This window comes from Ambystoma mexicanum, chromosome 7q (assembly GCF_040938575.1).
Source record: "Ambystoma mexicanum isolate Mex_15411 chromosome 7q, UKY_AmexF1_1, whole genome shotgun sequence".
NCBI lineage: Eukaryota > Metazoa > Chordata > Amphibia > Caudata > Ambystomatidae > Ambystoma > Ambystoma mexicanum.
The window spans coordinates 729676085-729704063 of record NC_090941.1 but is presented as its reverse complement, the minus strand read 5'-3'; positions in this window follow the sequence as shown (position 1 = coordinate 729704063).

Sequence of the window (27979 nt, the reverse complement as noted above, 5' to 3'; positions counted from 1 at the left end):
CTCTCTCGCACAAACTTAAATATCACTAATCATCACTAATTCGCTCTCTCAGAAGTAATCATTCCATCATATTCATTATTCCATTTTATAGGGAGGAGAGGAAAGGCGGACATTCCTTCTCAGTCCAAGCAGCAAGACTGTCGAATTCGCTGCCTCCATTTCTGCGCAATGAAACTAATTTTCTAAAGTTCAGGAATAAAAAAAAAATCTTTTTAACCAGAGGAAGGGCCCATATCTAACATCTGGTCCCTTTGCCTCTCTCTGTTTAGCACCAAGATAGCTTTGGGTGGTAGTTGTGCTCAATTAAAGCACCCCTCACATAGCATAACATGACATTTGCTCTGACATACTTTATGTCATAGCACAGGGCTCCATGTAGAGGACTAGGAGCAGGGGTGACAGCCGACACCCATGCCAAGTACCTCTTTGCATATTCATTATGGGAGAGATAAGCTTTCTGGAGGTGACTTTTAGTTTAGGAGTAGAATGATGTACTTTTGAAGACAAGACACGGTTGTCTGGAAATGTAATCCTTTTTAAAAACCAAAGCAGAGGAAGCACCAGTTGACCTGATCAAATGCCTTTTCAGTGCAAAGGAAGATCAGGAGTCGAGTTGTAATGTCAAAAGCAAGCATCGCTTGATTAGAATTTTACTTTTTCTCACTGCAAGATGTCCATTTTTGACCAAATCAAGAATGATGTGTGTGAATCTGAAAACCTAAAATTTTGTGAATATCGTACTACAAGTATTCATTACTTTGATAAGTCTGTAAGATCTACATTTTGGATTCTTCCATTTTTGGAAATGTTTGGGGAAATCCTATTCATGCACACGTGTTCAATAAGATCAGAAAATGTTACTTTAATACAAGACCATAGGCTTCTTTAAACTTCAACAGGCAGCCCATCAGCTTCAGTAGGCCTCTCGGAAGGTAGCACATTCACTGAATTCCATGTACATAGTTTTCATCTATAAATTAAGCCTCAGGCGTAGAGAGCTTTGGTAGATCATACTTTTCAAGTATGCAACTATTTCCATATCCTGTCCTGGACAGGAAGCCAGCTTAGTTCACGTAGGTTGGGGTCGAATTCACACAGACAAGTACTGGGACGTGCCACGGCGTGGTGCACTGCTTGTAGGGGAACCAAGTGAGAGGCTGTGAGCCCCATCAGAATGGCATTTTACCCATTGTTGTGCAAGACCACAATGGTCTACACTACAGCTAGGTCTTTTGGGCCTTCTTTGATATGTGTTTATGGACGGACCAGCTTCTCCCGATGTGGAAGCCTAAGGATTTTGATGAATTTGAGAGTTGCTATTTAAATCCTTCTTTGCAAATATTATTGTGCCAGTGTTGTGTGAGTTGTTTTTTAGCTGGGGGACAGATGAGGAGGAATTCGATCTTGTAGGGTTTCAATTTAAGGTAGGCAGTCGACATCGAGGATTGGATGATGGATAGGCAATCGTGGAGACAACTTATGTTCTATGAACTTTTTACTGTCATGCATAACTGAGCATCGTCGGTTATTGGTGGATGGCAATATCAGTATCTTTGAGAAGGGTGCCATGGGGCTCAATGTAAAGGTTAAAGAGGATTGGTGAGTAGATAGGGACTTTGGGACTCGGAAGGAAACAGAGAGTCACAGCCCAGCGTATTCATCTGGACGGCCCGGTGTCTGCCAGAGAGGTAGGAGGTAAACCAATTCAGGAGAGGGCCAGTGAATCCCAGCCTATTGGTGAGTAGGGAGAGAAGGATGCAATGGGTGACAGTGTTGAATGAAGCCGAGACGTCAAAGAGGATGAGGAGGCATGAGTCGCACTTATCCGTGATTTGGGGGTATCATTCACCACCTGAATGGTGACTGTCTCGATCAGTACCCTGCCTGACAGTCGTGTAGGAGGTGTAGCTGTTCAAATTTGGCAAATTGTTATGTAGCAACAACTTTTTCAAAGATTTTTCCAGTAAACAGGAGGTTTGTGATGGGCTGGTAGCTGGCCAGGTTGACTGGGTCTAGTGTTGGTTTTTCAAAAGGGGTCTTATGAGAACAGACTTGAGGGTGTCAGGGAATGCCCCTTTCGTAAGGGAGGCATTAATGATTCTAATGAGTGAGTTGACGCCGGGGCTGTCAATTGTCTAATGCTAGAGGCAGGGATGATATTGTCAGAGTAGGAGGTATGTTTGAGGGAGGCAAGCATTTTTAGGAGATCCGGAGGTGGAGGAGAGGAGAGAATTCAATCTAGATTGGCAATGTGTGTTCAGGGTTGCATGGGGGGCTAACACTAGTAGAGGTGGATTCGATGATCTGTCACATTTTGTCTGTTTTTCAATGAAAAAGTTAATACCATCACATTTTTCCTGAGTTGCTGGCACCCCGAGGTCAGGTGTGGGCTTGGTGCAGTGCTTTACTACTTTGAAGAGGGCATTGGTCTTGCTGGAGGCTGCCACGATGAGTAGTAAGCAACTTTGGCCTTGATGATAAGAATACAATGGTTAGCGCAGAGTGATTAGTGGTTGGTGAGATCTCTGGAGTTATGGTTTTGTGCCACCATTTCTCTAGGGCTATGATTGAGCATTTTTTGGAGGAAAATGCAGGAGTGTACCAAGGTGCAAATGGTTTGGTTTTAGTACAGCTGGTGTTTAGGGGGCAATGTTGGTTCTAGCTCATTGGCCGGGAAGGTATTAAACAAGTAGCGCTGTGTGAGGGGGAGATTAGCCTGACCTTCGTAGGCTGCGGTTAAGTCTGTGATCGACAGTGGGATGTCGGCGTTGTCAGATTAGTAAAGTGGGATAGGGTCTGTGCAGGTGATGACAGGTATAATTTAAAGAATAGGTTTAGGGTTTTGTCTTTGTTAGGCATAGGGGAGAGCACAATTCGCTGAAGGTCCATAAATATGGTCAGTAAGAATGACGCACTTCAAATGCGGTTGTCTGCATGAGACTAAGAGATGTTTAAATCGCTGAGAAAAACATTATTATTGTGTGTTTATTGGACTATCAAATTAAAATTGTGACTTTTACATGGTGTCTCACTATTACATATAGCTCGCTAAAACTCAATTGACTGATGGATAAAAGTCAGATTTTTGGTCATGAAAATGGATTGATCCTGCTCTAGCAGTGCCATTCTTGATAATTATTATATTATGGCATCCAAGAATTAGGAAGTAATCCAAGGAGGATTCAGGAGGGGGGAAACAGTGGAAAACCACATTGTCACAACTTGGCAGAACTGATGAAGATTATTCTGTGGAACAGTCGAAGCGAATTCCAAAGAGTGGGAGCAAGAATCAAAAAGGATCTCCCTTTATTAGGTTTCTACTTTAAGAGGAAGTAGTCAACAAAGAGAGAGTGGAGGAATTAAATGAATGATCTGGGACAATCAGAACCAAAGCTTCCTTTCTTCAAACAGGAATTCCTTCAAACAGGACCCCGATCATGGATCAGGCTTATCTTAACGCGGGTCTCATTCTCGCTGGTATTCTTTCTGTTGCAGTGCCACAGTTGCTCTGTTCCCTGCATGCCGGTCAGTGACTCAGATGGAACCCTCTGTCTGGATCCCGCTTATGTGCCATCTTCCCGGCCCCTCATCAAACTCTTATCCTTTTTTTTATTTTCTGCCCACCACGACTCTTCGAGGCCACTGTGCCTAGCTCTGGGTGCATTCACTGCACCCGCTCATGCTATACGAACTATAAGTACCCTGTGGCTGTTGCCTGTTCATTAGATCTGCCTGATGCTTTCATTGAGGACATCTCCATGATCCCTGTTTCTTCTGTTTTTTGCACCTCCACTGCTAGGGTGGACAACGCTCATGTATTTTGTGGGGCCGTTCTGTTATGAAGGACTCTGTTCTGTGCTGGACGGGTAAAAGTCATGTCTCCGTTCATTCAGCAGTATTGACCCAGGCTCCTTTTTGAGCCTGCAGGTCGAGCTGCTGCCACCCCTGTTCCAGTCTGGCTGCTAGCGCTCTGACACCCAGCTTCATTCCAATGCTAATGCTTTGTTCCTAGGGTTGTGATGGCCATGTTTGCAGTTTAAAACGTGACCATCACCTCCCAAGGACAAGCCATTAGCATTGCAATTAAGGCAGGTAGTAAGAGCCATTCACAAATGGTTTAAATTACAAATGGGGGCTTGCCAAAAGAGACTGATGCCGTGATGTCATCACCACCTTTTGTGTAAGTGACCTGCAAAAAGATCTCAGAATGTTGGCCACCCTACCCAGTTCCCCACTTTTTTGCCATGTACACTACACTGTTTTCTCTGCGGCACTTCCGAAATCCTTACTTCCCCATCCTACCCGCCATGATGAGCCTTCCTTTCTTCTGTTGATGCTTCGCAGAGCAGTGTAGTTATCTCAGCGTGCTCAGCTATTGGCTCCACATTTCGCAACCTCATAATTGTTGTCCTGAGCACCGGAGCAACAGGAGCTCCCTTCCCAAGACGCAAGACAGAATGCCAAACGTTATGCTGTCAACAGTGCCACGGCACACTTCAACCAAGACGTACGCTCCGACCACCAAATAAGAATAAAAGCTCAGGTCACAACACCTAAACAGCACCACACACCGGCACAAGCTGGCTCACACCCAGGTGCTATGACATAGAAGTAAAAGTCTTGAGAAGCTAGTGTGCCGGCATCAGTACAGCTCAAATTCTGCTGCCATTAATCATGCCGTGGGTGGTGGGTCTTACCTCCTCGAGGGGCAGTTGTCGGGTACTCAACTGCTCTCCCTGCAGCAGTAATAACACACATTGGTTGACCGCTCGTCACCAATGTTGTGGTATTGTGCGTGCTGTAGTTCAGATGATGCAGTGATGAGCCACATGTTTAAGCTTAAGATATGTCTTCTTTGTTGGATCTAGGTACATAGGGCCTCATTACACGGTTGGCGGTAAGGATTCCGGTAAATCCTTACCGCCTTACTACGAGGTCCCTTTGCGGGTTAGGGGATTTAACGCCAACCCGCAAAGGGACCCAGGGAGCTAATTACGGTACTGCGATTTGCGGTACCGTAATTAGCGCCTTCCCCATTCCCATTATGCCCTATGGGGCAAAAATGAGAATGGGGAAGGGCAATGGTGGAAGGGGGAATTACCGCCCCGCCAACCTTGGAATGGGGCGGTAATTAACCTTTCCGCCAAGGCGGTGCCGGTATTTTACCGGCATGAACCATGGCGCTGATGGCGCCATGGTTCTCCGCCATCCGTGTAATGAGGCCCATAGTCTTAGCTGAGAGGTACTGACTTGGACCCAACCAGACCACTGGTGCCCACCACCCACGCACCTATAACCGCTTGTTTGAGTCAGTTGGTCCGCTATCTTGAATACTCATGGTTAGTTCTTATTTGTCAGTTCTTCTCATTCACTCATTTGCATACTTCACCATTGCTTCGCAGGCTGTGGCTTGAAAGGATGCTGGCCCAAGATGGTGGCTATCCAGCTTGACTTTGGCTACCAAGTGATTTTAGATCTACGCCGTTTCCTCAAATAAATGTGTTCAAGACCCATTTGCTAAAAATTATTTTTAAAAAACATATTTAGCCACCTCCACATCCCCCTACCTCAATAAATACCCCCATCTATATTTGCAGCTAAATGTGTTAAACAAAAAGTAAAAATGGGTCTCAAAGCAATGGGCCTTCGAGGACATTGGCATTAACTGTGATATTCTTTAATCTCATATATCTAGGGCATTCAGCTCTCGAGGTTCATGGCTATGAAACCGGTCTCCCCACAGTCTGAGCACCTGGGTGAGTATCCATCTATCCAGGTCCCTTTGAAAGAATCCTGGACGTTGGACCATCTCATTCATGAGTTTAGTTCTGGGTGCCGGTCTCCCCCATCTGCTCAGTTTGAGTCTCAATGGTGGGTCCATGATTAAAGTTTGCTGTCTGATAACTTGATGTTTTAAGGGCACATATTTTACTCTGAGGTGTACCCGGCTGACTCTGTGAGCGTACATCTTCTTTCTGTCCTTATGGACACCATTTGCACTTCTACTTGGGCCACTGGTCTCCAGGCACCCCTCTACAAAATGCTGGAAAATGTGGTGTTATCCCATTTACCACCTCCAGGGGTTATGTCGCAAAGCGAGTTGCTCCCCCTGGCTGACAGAGCTCCTCAACCCTCCACCTTGGTGGTCAAGCAGGTGACATCACCTCATCACCAACTAGCTAGGATACTCAAAAGACTACAATTGTATATAAACAGGGGTATGAAAGTTCCTAGAAGTGGATCAGAATTGCTAGGAGCTCCGTTATGTTTCCTAGAAGATCCTGGTAGTTGGATACTGGATACCATCATCTACCAGGAGCTGCTTTCAATTCCCCAGGCAAGTGGTTCCATTGAAATATACCCCTGTGGTATTAGGTCTGTGTGTTTGAGAGAAGTACAATGGTCATATATAATGGAAACAAGGTGCAGTTTGTACCTCTTGTGGAAATTAAATAAGTGTCACACTATGTTGTAACTGCTCATTAATCAGAGATAGCTCCTGCTCACTGCTTGATGCCTGATAGCCAGGAGCTGTGTTTAGCTCTTGCTAATCAAATCATTATTATATTAAAGAAGCAGGTTAACAGGATGTTTTCCCAAATTTGTGGCTTGTCCGTTAATAAGCAATTGATGCAATGACCCACGTATGACCCATGTCACCCACACTGAAGAAAACCTTACATACTTGCTGTCTTCATATATGCTGCTCTAATATTAAAGTGTATCTATGTTCCGAATTAGGGCAGCAACATGATATGATAGGTTATTTATAACACGCTTAATACCCAGAGGTTTCGTAACGCAGACCCAGGGATCAAACCTGTGTGCCTCTGTGTCGTCTTGCTTCCAAGGTGAGCACGGATCCCCTGAGCTATCCTCCCGAGACAGAATACTCTATACAAATCTAATATCCAGATAAAACACATATGTCACATCAAGAGTACAAAGATGAAGCTGAAAAGAAAGGTCATTCTAAAAAAGACAACATTGGTGTGCATCTTAGTAGAGGAGAGAAAAGCATTCCAAACACCTAGAGCTAAACTCAAGAACGTGCAACCACCCAACGTTTGGAACACTCTTGGCAGATAGAGGCATGGTTGCTCTAAGAACACTAGGCTTTGAGAAGTTGCACATTGCCATATCATCTGAAACTCCAGATTAAGTATCCTAGTTCCTTGCAAAGATCTCAAGGCAATAATTGTTAATTGGTACCTTTTTGCGCAAAATAACTGGTTGTTGGTGCTGGGGCACAGAATGGGGAAGTGGCTAGAAGTCCGAAAGAGACTCCAAGAATCCTGCATCAGTGTTCTGCACCAGCTGGAGCTCTGCATAGAGCACCTTCCTGTAAGCAAGCATGGATTAGTGATTCCGGATCTGTTGACAACATGAGGGTAGAACCCAGGGCTCAAATCGAGGGTACACACGGTTGGACGGAGGGCGCACAATTTTTTCAGAGGGCACATTGATATACTAATTTCAGTTGACGCCACGCTCTGTTGGTATGTTAATGAGTCCAACCACTAGGCAAACCAGACGACTGCCTACGGTACTGGCCAGCAGGTTGTGACAAAAAACAGGTTTTCCCCTCTGTTTTCATGAATTACAAAAGAAATGTAAAGCAATCTGAGTTAAAGTAGGATTTGCTATAACTTTTAAGCAATGCTGGAAGTGTTCACCTAAAGTATTGACCCGATAATTGATTTGTTACAGCATTTTCTCTCAAGTAGAAGTATACATATTTATTCATGCAACTTTAAAACGACTTTATGAATAAATAGACTTTATTTTGGGCACACACGCTATTTGAACGTTGACATTCTTTGTATAGGGGTGAATTCACAGCTGCAAACATTATCTAGCATTTCGTGGAAAGTTAAAGAAAAGATGGCCAGTTAATTTGTGTTTTTCTGTGCTCATTTTCAAAGCAATACTGAACTGCACTGGTCAAGTCTTGCTATCTTTGCCAGCATATGAATATGCAGTGCAGGTAATAAATCCAAGATACGCATGCTGGCTGAGAATATGTGCATGTTGAGGGTAAATGCATAGTCTTATGTGGGCCTTCTGATGTTAAAATGCTGGTCAAACATTACACTTAGAGAGAAAGGTATTATTCAAATTGAACATTCTGTAAGGTCATGCTAGCAATTTGATGGTGAAAAAAAGAGCTGACCCTCCAAATTGATGTCAATTAAAAACAGGGCTGGAGGAACTAATATGCCACTGGGTGGGCCAGTGAACATAGAAGACACTGATGGCACTTTGCCTGCAGTGTGCTTGCTCTCCAAAGGGCCACATATTCTCCAGTCAACCTTCACAGCCCTGCAGTGTTAGGATTTGCTCTCTGGCTGTCTATTCTGATCTCCTTGGACACCCTGAGCATGACTAGTGGGCATACTGGCCAGACCTGGGACTGGAGACTTTCTGCAATGGGCAATGGTAGTGTGTGTGTGTTTCTGTGTTGCAACAAATTGAGGGAATTCATCCCTTTTACCCAAGAGGGTGCCTCTTCCTGTGAGCCTGGGGAGGGGAGCCTGATCTGCAATACCCTCCCAAGGGATTGAGGAAAGTGGAACCTCACTGGGAGAGACTACCCCTTAGATGACAAAGACTCCCATTCCCATGCTGTGAAAAGACCAGAGAATACAAGGATAAAGACCCCGGAGCAGGAGAGACGCTGGCAGTTCATAAACCAAACAATGGGTTGCAAGGGTGAAGGCTACCACCGACATACTCCTGCCGCAAGGAAGGTAACAGGGAGAATGGCAGACCTGGGAGGACAAGAGCGAAATCTGAAACAGAGTTACATTTGAAACAAAGGAAGTATAAGTGTGATAACTTTATAGAAAGATCTGTTGAACGACTGAATATTGAGAGAAGAAAAGAAAGGATAAAAATACCCTGGGAGAAGGGGAAGATACTCAACCTCCTTTACACAACCAAAATAAACCGAAAGAGGAAATAAGATATTAAATGGAGCCTAGAGAAAATAGGCAATTGAATCACATATTAAATAAGATCCAGTAAAGGTCAGTAAAAGTATAGGCTGAGAATCACAGACAAGAAAGGAGACCTAATAAGAGAATGTCAAGAGCGATAAACCAAGAGAAGGGAAAGTCACATATCCTAGTTAAAGAATTGAAGAGTCTGATAGAAGAAGTTACAAGACACTATTCAGAAATTATGTATTGAAAGCCTGGTATTAGAAGTACCCTCCAGAAGAGTGGAGCCATTTTCAAGAGACCGTTTTTTAATTCTGTATTGGGAAACTAGTACTGGAAGTACCCTTAGGAGAAGGGAGTCATTCTCCCCTGAGTTCGTTTTCATAGTGTTAGAGTTAGAAAAGGATAGTTTTGTACAGCTGACCTATTCCTTTGTTGAACATTCACGACTAACTAATAAACACCTTAGATAATAACATAGGCAGGGACCTCCCATAGAGATAGGGAAAGTTAGGTGTTTTACTTTTAATTCAATAAACAAGAAATACCATGCACTCAATGAGTCTGTCTCCTTCTTCTGACCCACTGCAGTGTGTTGTGCAGTCCAGCAACAGCTGTGCTTGCCACCCCATCTTCTTTACCTGGCCCTTCGACTCCAACACAAGCAAGTCTAGTAATGAGCTATTGACGAGTGCAAAAAAACAGGCATGTTTGCACAGTGCACCCCCTGTACCTTACTCACTTCCCAGCTAGCACATGGCAACTGCAGAAAACTGCTGAATGAGGTAGAGGACCACATGAAAGAAGAACTCTCCACATGCATGGTAGACAGCAGGCTGCATAGCTCTAGAGTGTATGCTGTACCTGTTCTTTGAAAGTGAAAATTGCACTGTCACAGCCTATTCTGTGCAATTTGTCTGTTGAGGGAGATTGACCTGGCTCCAATCATGCTTCACCTATATTAGCTTAGGTGGAAATCCTATACTGGCCTTGCACATGCTGTACCTATGCCACTTTGTGAGGGAGCCATGTACTGATCCTGTTTTGTGCCACAAATGTACCATTTCGAGTGACTTGTGCACAGGCCTTGCAAACAGTTGCTCGTCCAATGCTGTGTTGTGCCTATTTGTGAGGAAAGGTTGCACTGACCCTGGCATGTTGTGCCAGTACCTGTTTGCATGGTGTTTGCACTGACTCTGCCCATCTTGTACATGTTTTCGGGGGAAGCTTGCAGTAACATAATGGGCCTCATTACGAGTATGGCAGAATTCTGGCAGTAAATCTGCTGGAATACCACAAAATGGAATTACCAGTACTGCCACTTGGTCCCAGGGGTTTACCACAGGATGACAAGTGGTGGTAGGTGGTGTAAATCCCCATTTTATGGAGTACACAGGACTCCATTGGCAGAATTACCACCGGTGGAATTACTGAGTGGCAATTCCGCCAATATTTTGAGGTAAAGTGGAGGATCTACATCCAGCATGAAGCTCCACTTTACCTCCAAAAATTGGCAAGATTACCATTTGGTAATTCCACCAATGCTAATCCTGGAATTGCCTCCAATTTATTTCTGACCACCAAACTTCTATTGAGGCACAATGCATCTGTTTGTGAGGGGAGTTTGCTTGGCCATAGCAATGTGGTACATGTACCCATTTGTTAGGGAAACATGCAAGAGATGTGTCCATGCTGTACTTTTACCCACGTGTGATGGAAACATGCACTGGCCTGCCCACTCAATACCTGCTCTTGTTTGTGTGGGACACTTGCATTGACTTTTTTGTGAGGCAATTTACACTTGACCATGATGAAACGTTTGTGAGAGAAGTTTGCTCTTGTTGTATAAATGCTGTACAGATTTGAGAGGGAATGCTGCCCTGTCCATGTTGTATGTATATCTGGTTGTTGGGAAGCTTGTAGTGACTATTCACATGCTGTACCTGTTTGGGGAAAGTGTCCACTGGACCTCCCCATGCGGTTCGTCATGGATGTTGAGGAAATCTGTCAGTAGTCTGGTCTATGTAGTTTGAGGAAAGACTTTGCGTGTCGTGCCTATACAATGCCTGTACCTGTTCTGTTTGTGGGGGAAGTCTGTGCTGGACCTATCCATGTAGTAACTCTCCATGCCATATTTGTGAGGAAATCTTCTACTTTTGGAAACTGTGCAGCACATCTGCCTAGACTGTGACTCATGTGAGCCTGTGAGGGAATTTGGACTTGCTGCTTCCCATGCTGTACCTCTTTGGTGTGTGACAATAACTTACAGTGTTTGCTGACCTTGATGTACCTGTCCAGTCTGTGATGGAAGCTTTCAGTTCTAATCAGTATTAGGTTTCTGTTCTTTGTGTAAGCATATCTTGCTCTGAGACCCATGTTGTCCTTTTCCTGTATGTCAGGGAGGTTTCACCTTCTGCTGCATGTATGAATAACATTTGCACTGTTTGTGCCAGTACTGTACCTGTCAGTAAGTTAAGGAAGCAGTGTGGCACACAATCATGAAGCACCATTAAGACCTTTATGCAAAAAACTGGGTAGTACCAAGAGGACCTTTCTTGGTTAGTTTGTGAGAAATGGGACATTTTAAAGAACATTGAGTCAGTAAATTGGTTAACATTCCCAGCTGCCCAGCGCACTAAAACCCCTATTTAGAAAACCTGGAGGAGACAGAGTTTCCACCACACATTCACTCCATCTCATGGCAGCCAGAGCCACTGCCCCAATTTTGTATCTGGCCCTAATGTCATCCATTGGTGCTCATCAGCCTGGCCAACAAAGTTTCAGCAGGTGGATTTCCTGAAACAATAGATGGTGATTTCCACCTGCTGGGGAACGGCAGGGGATGGCTCACTCCTGTTCTCCTCACTATCTCTGAGACGCCAAACGAATTCCCTCCACTCGCCCCTTTGAGCAAAGGGCATTTTTCTGCCACCCCTTATATCTGGAAAGAGGATGTGAGGGAGCTAGCATCAAATAAAGATAGCCATGGTGGTAGCAATGTTCCTGGCAGCCACAATCACTAACACCCTTTCACTTTCGGTGACTCAAGCTGTGGTTACTTCCACTCTCTTTACTGGAGGCTTAATAGATGCAGGTGGAGGCAGAGCAGAGGCAGAGATATGGCAAGAATAGACAGTAGTAGTAACACCTTCAAATTGGGGTGCTCGCACAGAGCCAGTGGTGTTGGTAAAGGAAGCCACAGCCTTTTTCCAACAACCTTTAAAAAGACACCTACTGTATGTAAATAAAGTGGCTTACAATGGATAGTAATGTTCAAAGAGGATGTCTGAGGGTCATTATTTTCAATTCTACAGATATCCTAGATTTTTCATGCTTCTGCCTATTTCTATTGCTAATCCTTCCCAATGGGTACACAATAATTGATCCAGCTTGTATCTTATATATTGTGTGTGTAAGAGAGAGTGATTTGATGTACCTTCTCATGAAAATATCTAAAACATAATGGAGAAACGGTAGCATGTGAAAATTGTGGGCAAGAAATGCATGTGAAGTGGTGAGGACACATCTGGGATGAGGGGATTGTATCGTGAGGACACATGGGGTTGGTGGAGGGGGTGGCAAAATTACCTCTTGCCTAGGGTGCCAAAAATCTTTGCATTGGCCCTGCATGAGGGGTAAAGATTTTCCTAGAATACAGGCTTGAGTACTGTGTTTGAATGTCCATGCAGCGGTCAAAATGACACCTACATAGGGAGGTTGCCTGGCATCAGTTCATAGCATCTCACAACCTAATTTTAAGCGCTCTTCACAACCTACAGTTACTATCTCTGCTTTATCTGGTTCTGTTTCCCAGTTTGTTTCCATTCCGGATGGCCACTTTAGTTGAGCAAGCTTTTAGGCATGGAGAGCCATCTTGGAACGGCCATGGAATGAGACATAATGGTGAATTACCAGCTACCTGGTTTACAGGTCATGTCTCCAGATGGCCTCACTCAGTGGCCTATCATACATGCTGAACAGTAGAGTGGAGATGAACAGTCCCGGTGGCACCCCATATGGAGCAGGGATCACAGTTGAGACATAGGAGCCCATGCTCACCTACAGGGCCCTGCCATGCAGAATAGTGGCAAGCTATTCAAGAATGGTTCTTCAAAGGATGGGGCAGTACGCTACTGGGTTTGTATCTTGTTATTTTGCATTCTTTTTTGTTGGATTGGTGCTCAAAATGTGACCACTTCCCTTTTTCAAAGCACAAACAATTCTTCGAGCAAAATAGTTTTTTGATGAATAACACTTAATTTAACCCTGTCCGCATAAATCAATGTGTAGTGAAGTATTTTTATATGCGCATCTCTAGTAAAATGGCCTTGTTGCCCATATGTTAACTTCCGTTTGCAATCAATGTATTCTAAGACACAGTGGGCACAGTGGATTTCTAAACCCTGTCAATTTTGTATGCAGAGATTTCAAAGCCTAGGAACAATTGCCATTAACTATTACAAAAGTGCACCGTTTCAGATTGAACCTGGTGTGTACACGGGTTCTTGATCTCGGACGAGCATAAATTGGACAGGCCCTTTATCTCCTTGTTAATGTCCATTCTCTAAGAATCATGGAGAGCTAGCAGAAAAGGTTGGGTTTGATCCAAATCGGCTGATCCACTGCTTATGTTGTATCATTCTCTGGGGAGAAAAAAAAGAGGTATGTTTAGAAATCTGCCAAACTTTTGAAACTTCTGAACTATTATGAAATGTATGCGGCATGCATTACACAATAAGAAAACAGACTTTCTGAGAGCCCTACATCGCCTGCTAATACTGTGAAAATAAATAAGGAGTTTGCCTATCCAAAGGAAATGAAGAGGATCCAAGGTATTTAAGGGAAACATGAAAAATCTTCAGAGCCATTCTAAGTTAAGATTAGCTCATGGGGTTCACGGAAGTTTAGTCATTGTTTTTGTATTCAACACTGAAGCTGTATAAGCACCCCAGGCAATGGAAGGACAAAACCGAGCATAGTCCAGCAGCAGACCCAGGCAGACTAGAGAATGACTGTAGTTTTGCTGTGCAACAGTAGAGTGTCTTTGTTCCGTGCCAACAAAACAATATCAGAATGAGGTCCTGTAGAGGATGAGCCAAGAAGCACTACCAGAAGTTCTGCCTTTATTCTGCCTCTATGTTGGCAACCGGAATTTGCGACATGCGCAAAGCTAATAATGGTGCCTATATCGCGAAAAGTCCTTGAAACAAGGTATCCATTGAGAAAACCCTACATGTATTCGCTGAGAAATGACGGTCTTCTGTAGGAAATTCAGAAAGAAGTGTGAAAATGAATGAAAGAGAAGACTGGTGACGTCACAGAAGAGATGCGAATGAAGAAAGAATATAGACCTTATAGAACCTGATGACAAAGTAGTGAAGTGAGCAACATTTCAGGAGCGAAATGAAGATTGCACATGCGAAGAAGCACTGAAGAAAATGCAAAACCATTTTACAAATGTACAGACGCAGTAACGCAAATAGACAAAGTAATCATAAGGATGGCTACGTAGTGAATAGATTGCAGGCGATGCACCAAAGTATATATATAAAGGAATGTATAGAATCTGGATGTTCCACGATGCATTTTAGCAAACTTGGACCCTTTGAATGAAAGGGCTAGAAGTGTGGCGCAGCAAAATAAGAATAGCTGACGGCGAAGGAACATTCGAGAAAGGCTTGTCTGGCCCAGTGTCAAGAGTTGGGGCCGTCGAGGTTCTGGCCATCTACTCAAGAAGATACAACAACGTGAGAAGCAAGTGAGCTCCGGTTTGAGGTGTAATGAAAACCACTGAGGGTGCCAAGATTTCTTCATTTAATAGTATTGAATACAACGAAGGAGCTCAAAAACGTAGTCCCCAGCCAGACGGTCAGATGAAAATAGACTTTGGGGTAAGCTTCACTGAGACCACAAGATAAGGCCATGCCACACTCCCTTTTATTCTCAGGCATAGTGAGCTTCTGTAAGGCAGAGTTCAAAGAACTAATTGAATGGCATACCACAGGATTGTTGATGGATGTTGGGCTAATTGGGTGGGAAGGCATGACAAGGCCAATCCCCAACACCTGGGGTACCAGCTTGCGTGCTGCTAGCAAGTGGAATATTCCAGAAGGGTACAAGCGTGCCAACCAATTGTAGAGGGCCACATATTAAGGAGACCTATAGTTCACGAAGCCAATAGTATGTTGTGTATTAGTCTGACACAGAAGATGACTGGCACTTGGGGTGGGCTTAATTGTCCACCTGATCTTAGAAACCCAATCAGATCCCTGTATCCCATAGAAAGTATATGTAGATGTTCCCCACAAACCAACCACAACCCCTAGTAGGTTTTCTTATTTGCCACATAGTATGACGTGACTTATGATGAAATTTTGCTATAAAAGTAATGTTTTTTATGAAATGCGTTGAGATCGTGCTGTGCGACATCTGTTGATGTCCGTTGTACTCCCTGTTTTAAAGACTTGTTATTAAAGCAGCCTTGATTTTGCCAACTTCCTGAGTCAGTCTGATTATTGATGTGTGAGTAAGATCTGCATCCCCATCCATCTCAGATACTGTTACCTCGTCTTAAAGGACCTGTTCCTCGGGTTCACTTGTTAGCATAGAGATGATAGTTACAGAAAGACCCAGCGACCCAGTAGGCTTTTAGAAGTTCAGACTGTTGCGTGTCCTCCACCATTTGGCTGGAGGATTGCGAGCCTTCCTGTGGAGAGAGGCCAATATAGAAAATGTTCAAGTAAAGAAGATACAGGTGGGACCGGCCCCTCTGTCATGAAATCCCTCCTGGTTTCCACAGGCGCTAAGTGAACCGAAGGCGAAGGTGGCCGTTTGGAGGATGAGACGATCCTGTGTGACAGGAGCTGAAAAGCGAATGGTGAGTGGATTGAAGGGAATGGCAAATAATGTGGGGACAGGGGATTGTGGAATAGTAAAGAGTAATGGGGGATTGGTTGAGAACATAATATATGACGAGGAGTGTATCGATAAGCCCAGAGTCTTACTCTCAAGGAGTGTCTAGAAGGAGTTATTTCAAAACCCAAAGTTGGTACTTGGGGGGCACACGGACAAGGTCTGTGAGAGGGACTAACTCAAACTTCTATCGAAGTAGTTTAGGTGCAAGTAATAGCAGCGAGGAGATACATGTTGAAGTTAACTAGTTTGTCTGTTTGTGTATTTTATGTATTGAAGAAAAGTCCAGAGTCTTACTCTCAAGGAGTGTCTAGAAGGAGTTATTTCGATAAGCCCAGAGTCTTACTCTCAAGGAGTGTCTAGAAGGAGTTATTTCAAAACCCAAAGTTGGTACTTGGGGGGCACATGGACAAGGTCTGTGAGAGGGACTAACTCAAACTTCTATCGAAGTAGTTTAGGTGCAAGTAATAGCAGCGAGGAGATACATGTTGAAGTTAACTAGTTTGTCTGTTTGTGTATTTTATGTATTGAAGAAAAGTGAAGTGTCGAACAGCGACAAGGATAGGTTGTGTTGAGTAGAGATGAAAAGTTATTATCTATCTGTTTAGTCATTGTTGGCGCCGGCTGAACTAGGTAGATTGGAGTAAATTACGAAGTAGAGGCTTTGAGTGGCGACTGTTGGTGCGCGCTCATATTTGTTATTTTTTTTTAACTTATTTTGTGTAAATCAACAGTAAGTATCGACAGTCAATTAAGACTGGTCACAATGGGGAATGTTACTACACTGATGCATCTTTCCAAGCAACTGCCAAAACACGCACCTAAACTGAAACAGTATAGTGTGGAATGGGTTAAGGGTACTGCAGCCAAAATGTTCATGCCATGGCCACAAGGGGGGGTCACTGTCAAAAACACATGACCACATACTTGAACGCTACATACACAGGAAAGAAATTGGAGAAAAGATTAGCTAGTTTAGAGATTTGAAAGATGTACTAGGAGGAATGAGAAGATCTGCCTCCTGAGGATTGAAGGCTTAATCAGTGCAGGGAGGAAGGTGTTGAGTCTTCTGCTCCCCTTACCGCGCCCAAAGTAAATGGTGATAGTATAAAAGATGATGGATTGTATCCATTAAGGGAACTAAAAGCACCAATAGTATATAGTAATCCGATACATGAACGGCCTGCTTATAGGAGTCACGAGAACCCAGAAAGAGAAAGGACTAAAGGAAATGAGGAGACCTTTAAGGTCCTTCAAGACAAAGAGGAGAAGAGCGAACAACCAAATGTATCCTTAGAGATAGAGCGAGAGATTAACAGATGGAAAGAAGAAAACGATAAAACTGACGAGGGTACGCTCGTACAGAACGAATGGATGGGTAGACAGATATTGCTCAAGCTTTATGGGAAAGCATCGAGGAAGTAAGGCAAGGGGAAGATCAAGACAGACAGGATAGAAAAGACAGGGAACGAGAGAAACGATTGAAAGAGGATGAGCATAAAAGAAAGAGTAGACAAAAGCGAGAGCCGATTTATCAGGAGGAGCAACTAAGAAAGCAAGAAAGGGCAGAAGAACAGAGAAAGTTTGACAACAGACAAAGAGCAATCAAAGAACGAGACAAGCTAGAAAAGAAGAGAGAAGAGGAAGAACAGAATTACGAGATAAAAGAATGCAAAAACGAAGAGACGAAGAAGTGCGTAGAGCCAACGAAACAGGGGAAGAAAAAAGACAGGAAGAGGATAGAATTAGATGGGAAGTGAAGAAGCAAAGGGAATTAGACAAAGAAATGGAGTGAAAACGGAGACAGAGAGCACGCGACATTGTTCGCATTCAGAAAGAGCTGATGGAACCGAGTCCAGCAATATCATGGAGTTTCTCCCGTCGCAAGCAGCAATACCAGGACCATCTAGGGTAAACCTAGATGAGAATTTTGAGATAGGAAGCATCAGATATAGGATTGATAAAGCTTATCAGGAGATGAGGACAAAAAGTGAATCGAGAAGCAAGGGAAAAGAAGATCGATCCCTAGGTGTGCAGTCACGAGGCAAAGAGGGAAGCCTGTTTAGTCTCGGGCACAGAGCCTTGTCTTTAGACAGGCTGACTTTAAACAGTGATGAGAAAGATGAAAGCCATACTAGTTGGGGACTAGATATGTCAGAGGAAGACAGTGAAACCTTCCATGAGGAAGAGATCGAAAGTGCATGCAGTCCCGAGCGATGTCTGAAGACGGACAAGGGAGTGACATGGTCGGATTTAGACCAACCTAGAGATAGGATGCCAGACCCCATGGCGTACCCAGAGTGACCGAAAGGACAATTGTATAGTGAGAGGGGGGAATCGCCACCATATGTGAACAGGTTGTGGTCATTGCCAGGTAGAAGGCAATCAGGAACCATTGTCCCCACTAAAGGACGGCTGGTAACTCCACCCTGGGCAAAGAGGTTGTGGACAACCACGGCCACATCCTAGCACATCAAACCTGGCCAGAGAGGTATGTGTAACCTTCCGTGTATGAGCTGTATTTAGGTTTTCGCAACTAAATGGGAATCGACAATGGGAATCGATGGTGGATTTGGATTTATGCAATTCCCCGTATTAGAGAAGGAGTAGCCAGACCACAGTATATCCCTTGGCCCCAGATGGATAAGGATAATTTAAGAACTACCTAGTTTAATGGCGGGTGAGGGAAAATGGATTTATGAGCTAGAAGAAATGACAGGAGGAAATACACTAGCGATAGGGGACATTAAGGGTCTCCTAGCAGCCATTCCTGCAGAAAGAGCTGATGACATTTCGACAAAAGCCGGTTACTTGAGTGTCCTGGCACAGAACACACCTCACGATGGAGCGCCATTTAATAATTGAAGGCCGGCTGTTTGGAGAGCACTCAGGGTACAGTATCCTGATACGTCAGATATGGGTGCAACTATGGCACGTAAGATGAAGAATGAGGAGGATCCGCTTGCTTACATTCAAAATATTCAGGAACAGTGGACTTTGGAAACTCGAGAGCCATGGGGGAAATTAGTGCCAGTATTTTACCACATTTTGTGTCAGGGATTGGCAGAACAAGTACAGAGACAGCTTAAGAAACTAGTGAGAATGGAAGCGAAGCCATGGCCAGAAATACAGTTGACTATCGCGCATCATTGCCGATTGCTGTAAGAGAAAAATAAGAAGAAGGAGGATGCTAGGAAGTTTGAGGAGGCTAAGTTAGTCAAGAAGAAATTATCAAAGTACGCCATAGAAGGAGCGGTACTGATAAGGGAGAAGGGCTAGGAACACAGCAATCAGCAGGTATGCCACAGGCGAATAATCAATGCCAATTGGATCAAGGAGGAAATGGGTTTATGCCGAGAGGCAGAGGAACGGGTTTCAGAGGAAGAGGTGGTTTCCAGGATAATCAGGGTGTCTTTCAAAATGACCAAGGTGGGTTTCAGAATATTTAGAATGACAATCAAAATATGCACAGAGGGCAAATGAGAAGACTCAGTCCTATATGTTGGACTTGTGGTATGACAGGGCATATTGAGTGAAAATGCGGGAGCCAAGGGTAGGCACAGAATGGGCAGTTCTCAAGAGGTAGGACCGTTTATCCTCTAGCATCTAGCTCACAAAATAGGGATGGGTTTGCCCAAGATCAGACAGTATATCAAGCACAAGCACCGCAAACACAGCAGGCTTTGCAACCACAGCAAGTACCATTGAAACCACCACAAGGGCAGTCACAGCAAGCACCCATACAGATACAACAGAGTGCAAACACAGGACATTAATTGACTCCTAGGGAAGGGGGTGTCACTGTCGCGGGAGGAAGTCCTTTTACAGCCACGGGAATAAGCATTTATCCACAATAGGGCAGCTCACAGGGTGACTTGATGTGTTCAGTACTAACGTTGACACCAAATCCTCAAGTGGAACCAAGGGTTGATCTTACCATAGGAGGCAAAGCTTTTTTTTTTTGTAGATACTGGGGTCACTCGCTCATGTATACGAGAGGGAACATTTTCGTTATCGGGAAATGCCATGAATGTGCAAGACTTCTCTGGAGCTACAAGTAGAGTTCCTTTTACTGATGAATTGCCAGTCTCCATAGGAGAGTGTAATATGTCTGTACCTTTATTGTATTCAAGGCTAAATATGCCGATTTATTTTACTGATAAAGGCATAGTATGTTCCATGCCACGGATACATTATTTAAATGTGGGCAAATTTATCATGGTTTTTAAAGGGCAGATAGCTCTGCGAGGAATGCCATTAGAGCTAGAAGTCTTTCTTTATGGGGAACGTATTTTGTTGACATGGCCACCTGGCTTAGTGGGAAAGATTATGAGGATATCTGATGAATTTTTGTTTAGGCTACAGATACCCATGGACGAAGAGGGGGGACAGATCTTTCCATTACAGCTGCAGGCAGCCATAGCATGAGGGGAATTGGCCATGCTCGAAGGATTTGATGACAAGGGCAGACCATGGAGAATGGTAAGGGGAATGGTATAGATTGACTGTCGTCACAGACTAAGATATGTTTAAGGATGATCCGTCTGATGATGCATTGATATTTGAAATGAGTATTACATATTGGATCAGAACAAAGAAAAGGGAGATCCCACAGCGAAGGGTGATAGTGCAGCAGCGCCACACATTTTTTGATGAAGACATGGAAAAAGTGCCAACCTCTTTATGGACTACAGGCCCTTATGACGTAGGCCTATTGAAGGGGTTGGGAGAAGTTAAGATTAAGCTAAAACTAGGAGGAATTTTACCTCGAGCAAGGCAGTACCCAAAGTCTCGAGAGGCAGATGAGGGTATTGTTAAGACTATATCGGCTATGATGAAACAAGGCATCTTGGTGACAGCAGAGTCACTATGTAATACTGCTGTGTACCCTGTGAACAAATTGAAAAGAGGGTATTGGTGTTTAATTCAGGACCAATTAACCAGAATGTAGAGACAGAGTTTCCTTTAGTTCCGAACCCTGCAATGATTTTTTGTAGTATTCCCACAGAGGCACAATATTTCACGGTGATTGACTTGAAAAATGTGTTTTTCTCAATCCCATTGCATAAGGATTCTCAAGACCTCACATCATTTACGTTTCATCAGACTAAGTTGAAAAGCACTTGTTTGCCCCAAGGGTGCTGTGAGTCTCCATCAATCTTTAATAGTGTGCTTCAGATAGATCTAAGCAATATTGACTTGCCAAGTTTTGTGCTGCAATACGTAGATGAAATTTTAGTTTGTAGCATGACAGAAGATGAGTACAGACAAGACTCGATTCGGATAATGACTATCTTAGCAGACAAGGGATACAAGGTAAACAAGGAGAAATTGCAATATTGTCAGGAGGAGGTGTTGTACGTAGGCCAGTTAATCTCGCATGAGGGAAAGAAAGTTACACCTGAAAGAGCTGAGGCGATTATGAAAACACCAAAAACCGCACACGATAAAGCAAATGCATCAATTTTTGGGATTGTGTAATTATGTTACAGCATGGGTATTTGATTTTAGTTCATAAACTAGACCCCTTTTGCAGGCCTTAAAGAAAGCCCAAGTGAACAATGAGAATAAAGAATGGACTAAGGAAATGGTGGAAGGGTTTGATGAGTTGAAGAAAGCAATCTGTGCAGCTCCAATTTTAGGAATTGCCAATTATTCTGATGAGTTCTTCCTGTTTTTGCACACAAATGGAACAGTTATGACAACAGTGCTTACACAGAGGACCACACTTGGGTATAAACCTCTGTCATATTATAGTGGGATTCTAGATCCAGTTATGAGAGGACACTTTCCTTGTAAACAATCACTGGGAGCAGCCGCATTCACTATTGAGAAGTCTACAAGTATCGTGATTGGATGTTCCATGACTTTATTTGTTGAGCATGCTTTGTTTGCTGATTTGGAGAAACCCAAGGGTACACTGACATCTCAGATGGCTTCTGCATATGAGGTATTTATAACGAATCCAGCAATCAAAATAGTCCGGTGCAAAATAATGAACCCTGCCACGTTTGGAGCCGAACCTCTAACAGAGGACTAGCAAGTGCATGATTGCTCTAACTATGAGGGCCTAATGTAAAGGAAAATATGGTCGCAATTATGATTGTAAATGAAGGATTTAATCATTTGTCTAGAACACAGTTCATAGAAGTTCAAGGCAGTGCTCCACAGGAAGATAAGGAGCTATGGACACAGAGGGGGTGTTCTTTATCCCCCTCTGAAGCATTGTGGTGACAGGACAGCACTGGTAAACTGGTGATGCCTGTAGCCTTATTGAGGGTAGCGTTAGAACAGCTACACTACCCTGCACATGTAACGAGGGAAAGCCTCAAAGCATTATGTAGTAAATTGCATCGTATGTCAAAGGTTTACTGCTGGGCACTATTGCGAACAATTAGAGGAGTGATTCCTCGACCGAATGGTCCTTTTCAGCATTTACATATCGATTATGTTGATGTGCTACAAGTATGTAGGGGATATAGGTATTTGATAGTGGCGGTGTGTCCCATTTTGAGATGGATTGAAGCTGGTCCATGTACACACCGTGCTGCCGCTTGCGGTGCAAAGTTTTTAGTCTGAGAAGTCTTTCCTAGATGGGGAGTATGTGAGGTGCTGAGATCTGACAATGGGCATCATTTTGTTAATGAAGTATTTGAACAGATCAGTCTATTGATTAGTAGTAAACATAAGTTTTCTTTTGCTTATCATGTGCAAGCAAACAGGATATGTGAGAGACTCAACGGTCTTCTCAAAAAAAGAATCATCAAACTTAAATTGACACTAAAAAAGGGTGGCTGTATTGCCTGCCCCTTGCATTATATGCATTAAGGAATATGCCCAGGTCGGATCACCGCCTCACACCCAATGAGCTAGTCACAGGAAGGCGAATGAGAACAACCCTGTCACCTCCAATGAGGAGTAGAAGTGATGTCCAGACAACTGCAAAATGAATTAGCTACATGCGTATTTAACATGTATGACCACTAATATCTCTATCATTTCAGATCAACTCAAGCATAAGGGGTGTCGGTCTCAGGACACTGATGAAGTCCATTCAGCAACTGGATAAAAAGAACTACCTATACCCAAATTATTCATTGGAGATTCTGTGTTATCCGCAACTTCACTAGGAAGCGGCATGAGCCCCGATTTAGTGTTCAGTTTATTGTGGAGAATATTACTCCATCTGCAGTTAAAGTTCAAGAAAGGCGTGCCTGGATCCACTTGAACGACGTGAAGCCATATACTGGTGAGACCGGAACTCGCCCACCGGATTTGGAAGCAAGTCAAGAAGAAACAGTTCTGCAGATGCAGATGCAGATTCGATCGATGACGAGGAAGAAGGATGCTAAGATTGCTGATTAAATCAATGCAAGTGTGCATTTGGACTCTGGCTTTTCCCGGACACTCTTTATAGCTATTTTAGCAGGAGTGAGAAAGTAACTGTTTTTAAGCCACAGGAATTTGTTAAAAATTGAAGTCACAGTTTTACCCTACATTTGAAATTCTTTTGGTAAAATGAAACCTATATGATCTGAATCAGTAAAATTACACAATAATAGGACTTGCACACTTTCATGAATTTGATTTGCACTCAAAATAAAGTCAGTTCCTAAACATCTATGCAGTTTGCTATACTTATAGCTGCACTAGGCCTTGCATTTTCCTACCCTTTGGTTTTGTACACAAAATGCATAACAAAGACAGACCTTTGAAATTACAATGTTACAAACATAGATTCTGATTACATTCTGTTGTCTCTAATCCTTGGGAAGTGAACAGACTTCAATAGATGTAGCATAGTTCTAGTTGGACTCCCAGCTTCATCCTTTCGGATTCTCAGAGTGGCTAAAAGAAAATATGTATCTACATAGTGGTATTCATGTGAAATCCAGGGGACCGAAGTCCAGAGTGTTGGAGATCACAGAGAAGGAGTAAAATGCATGTGTGCATTTGGCCATGATGAGGCTTAGCAGGGCTGGTCAAGCTCCGAGATCAGGCATGTGGATGAGTGCTGAGAGGGGTCAAGAGATGGTGTGAGTGCTAGAGACTTGATATGTGTTCAGCTGGCCCAAAGTTGTCATAGGTCCTCGCTGCATAGTGATGTCAGGGGTGTTGAGGCACAGTCTGGTGTAAGTAGGCAGAACAATTATGTGACCAGCGAGACCAAATTTGACGTAGTCGTTGCTGTATTCTGATGTGCAGAGGTAACCATGCCTGTGGCCAGTGTCCAGCAGAGTGGTGCGTTTATACGTACCTAGAAGCTTGGATGGAGATTTGTTGTGTGTGCACCTGATCGGGTGTATGTGTCATCCCCTGTCGATTCTTGCTGCTGTAACAAATGTTTAGCGACATGCTATGCTTCAGCAATTGCCACTAGTAGAGCACAGGCTATACTTTCAAACTTTTCCTTTGTGGCGAGCATGGTGAGTCTTCATAGATAGTGTGCACACTCTAAACCTTCACAATTGATACCTTTACCATGAGAGGCCAATCCTACAGCTCATCCATGCACGATAATCAGCCAACCCTCACTTCCTTGCAGTGTGATTCAGGCAAGTACCCAACTCATTCTGGAGCAATACTCAAGAAACTGTGGCTTTCTTTCTAAATGTGCAGCAAACAAAATGCACAGTCCGACAGGTGTCCTTTTAATCGTGACAGATAGCAAGAGTCAGAAATCTCCAGTAAATGACACAATCTATGCATATCGCTTCTCTTGCTTTGCCAGGAAAGCCTTACACACTATACATTATTTTAGGCCTAATTTTTGCTGTAACGTTCCTGACAACGTGCCATGGGTGTGGGCTGGCCTATGAACCCCAGAGGAAGTAATACAGACAATTGAAATTCAAAGGGGAGGAACAAGTTGAAGTGGAGGGAAAAGCAGCAAAAGATGTTGGGCCTTATGAGTTTATTGATGAAGGTAAAATGGGCAGCATTCAGCAATACTGTGGGTCAATACCGTCCACTCAATTATAGCACTAAGTCCACCTTAAAAGCCCACTTGCAGTAATCTTGTTAAACAGTATACAGCAATATCCCTGAAATATCACTGGTAGCAAATACCACTGTTTTACAGGCCTTCATTAAAAGAAAGACAAGTTGGTGTGAAGCTTTCTGCATCCCCTTGTTAAGAATCCCATTGGCACTGCATGGCTTTCTGGGCCCCCCTCTGGGTTCACCAAATGTCATAAATGCAAAGTCTGTGCCCATGACATTGTCCAAAAATCTTTTGTTCATCCAATCAGAGCTGTGCCGTGTACCATCAAACATCTCATCACCGGTGATACAACATTTGTTGTTATGTCCTGTGTTGCCTGTGCGAGAAGTTGTACCTAGGCAGCACTACATGTAATTTAAAGTTAAGGATACTTCAGCATCTGAGGGCTATAACAACATCTGATCCCTCGTATCCTATGGCAAAACACGTCAAGGAACATCATGAAAATAATTTTCAGTTACTTACTTTCTTTGGGATGGCTCATGTTGCCAAGAATCCCAGAGGAGGTGACAGAGTGCTTCAATTACGCCAGCTCGAAACTAAATGTATTTTTGATTTTGACACCAAAGTACCTACGGGACACAATGTTGATGAGGAATTGTACACCTTTCTAGGTTTTTAATTATTCTCCATTGTATAATATGTCATGCTTATCTTAACTGTATCATTTTGCGCAGTTTTACTGTTTTTCCAATGCCATCTCTTTCTGTTGTTGTTCTTGTTTGGACTCTGCTGCTCTTTTAAGCTGCTTAATTCCTAGGGCAGACATTTCTTGTTCTTTAAGCTTATGTTTCTGTATGTAAGGCCACGTTGGGCTATTTTTATTTATTTTTTCTTTTATCTCTCATTGCAGTGTAGGTCTCTATTTCATACCTAGTGGGGCTTTTACAACTTCAGACCTCTATATTTTCTTTGTTGCTTCTGGGTGTAGGTTCACTAGGCCTCAGTTTTAGTTTTTTAGTTGATGACATCCACCATTCACTTTGGGCCCTCCTTATAGGTGTTGTCCGGGATATCATTTTTTGGATTCAAGTACTGTCATCACCGCTAGCACTTGATTTGAATTCTTTATCATATGTTGTTTTTATCTTCGATTGGTGATGTTTTTAACAATGAGTAGCATCTTTCCCTCATTATTATAATTATGCTCATTTTGGACGACATTTTCTATAGGTGACGTATCATTGATGCTGCTTATTTTTACCTCCATCTCCAATTGCTCTAAGTATTTCATTAGAGCTGTTGCAGCTTATTTTTGCACTTTTGTTATTCATTAGTCTATGATGCTTTATTTCTATTATCGATTTGAACTTTATGGTACTTTATGCCTACTAACCATTGATATTATGCACAATTAATTGTGCAGACAGCCTTTTTGTGACTGTGCATCCGCAATTGATGGCACTGCCTGTCCTTGTTCCATCAATATTAGGTTTTAATCTGATCATGCATTTGCACTTTATGATGCTGGTTTTTCTTGATCCATCAAAATTAGACACTTGCACTTTAGGTTCTTTATTGAATTTGATTATTGATTGAATCCTACAATCACTTGCACTTTATTTCATTACCTGACCGCTTTATCTGGGCAGTGTACATTGTGTTGAATGCACTGCGATGGCTGACCATCAACTTTGTGGGAGGTTCGCAGCATGGTGTATCATTAACCCTTGTTTGCTTTGCAGCTGCTGTTCAACACAGGAGTGCCTATTGTAATTGCTATGAGCAGACTTTTAACGCTCATGCATTACAGTAGTCTCACCCTGACAGTCTATTTCCATCTATCTGGTCTCAGGGGGGGGGCAACCATTACCAACCCTTACCTTCTTGTTGGACCTGCCGAACCCCCTTCATTCGTCCTGTCAGTATATTTGTATTGCATTCAACAGTTAGGACCAAGTGTCCTCTTATTTAGTTGCAAACTATATTTATCTTGTTTGTGTTTTTCGATGTTGAATGTTGTATACTTATTGGCATCTAGCATCAAGATGTCTGCCTGCTTTCAATGCTGTCCTCAGGATGTTGATATCGACTGCCAACACAGAGAAAGGACTGCCTTTGTATTTTTTAGCCATAGTGCATTGCTCCTTGCATTTGAACAAGCGCTATGTGAAGTGCGAAAAGTGTCATACAGGACCTGTCTCAGCAGTGTCCTGCCTCTGCTGTATGTTTTTTGTGTACATAATAAACGTTTGTGTCATTTGACCTCAGGTTTTGCACTTTTGTTTTCTGGTATCTCGTTACCCTGAGTGCAGTCCAGCATCCTTAGCAGCAGCCCTAGCTGACTTCTCTGGAGTCTAGACTGCCACATAGCAACAGACTGACACTGTATACATACCATGCATTTTATACACCAGTCTCAGCACCCAGCTCACGATACAACAAAAACCTACCTAGAATTCATGTAAAAGACCCCCAAGAATTACATCTAGCCCAAAAGGGTCGGTATTAACAGGCAGGGCACAACTAAACTAGCTATGTTGCTTCACATTGCCAGCAGGCCCACAACAACATTTACAAGATATGAAACAAGTTGAATTAGTAAATAATACTTGTGGGGTGGGGCACCATCTCCGAATACCATCCGACATACAGAAAGTGATTCTCACACCAAAAACTGTGTTTCAGTGGAAATGCAATTGTCACTTCCCTTAGCTATGCTGCTGCAACAGGGCCAGCAGGAGGCAAATGAGAAGCACCTGAGCAGCATGTACCCTAAATATCTTCAGGTGCAGCCCATAGCCTGCACATAGCTACAAAATGCTTACAGGATGGGGAGAAACACCGGGCCTCCATGCAGGGAAACCAAGTGCTGACCCAATATGGCCAGGAGCCCATTATGTAGTTTGAGGGAGACATCCAGCAGCAGACACAGCAGAAGAGGAGGCAAAACGCACTGAGGATGAGGCAGCTCGATATCACAGCGCCCAGACTATCACCCTGGACTCTCACTGACCATCAACTGAGCACACTGTAACAAGAAGACAGCATTAAAGACCTCATGCAGTGCATAGGAGATGTGCCCAGTTCCCCGGGTCAACCCATAATGGTGTGGCCCTACCCATCAACAACCTTCAGGGGTTCATTGAGGCACATATGAGGAGACAGATGAAGTCAGTCT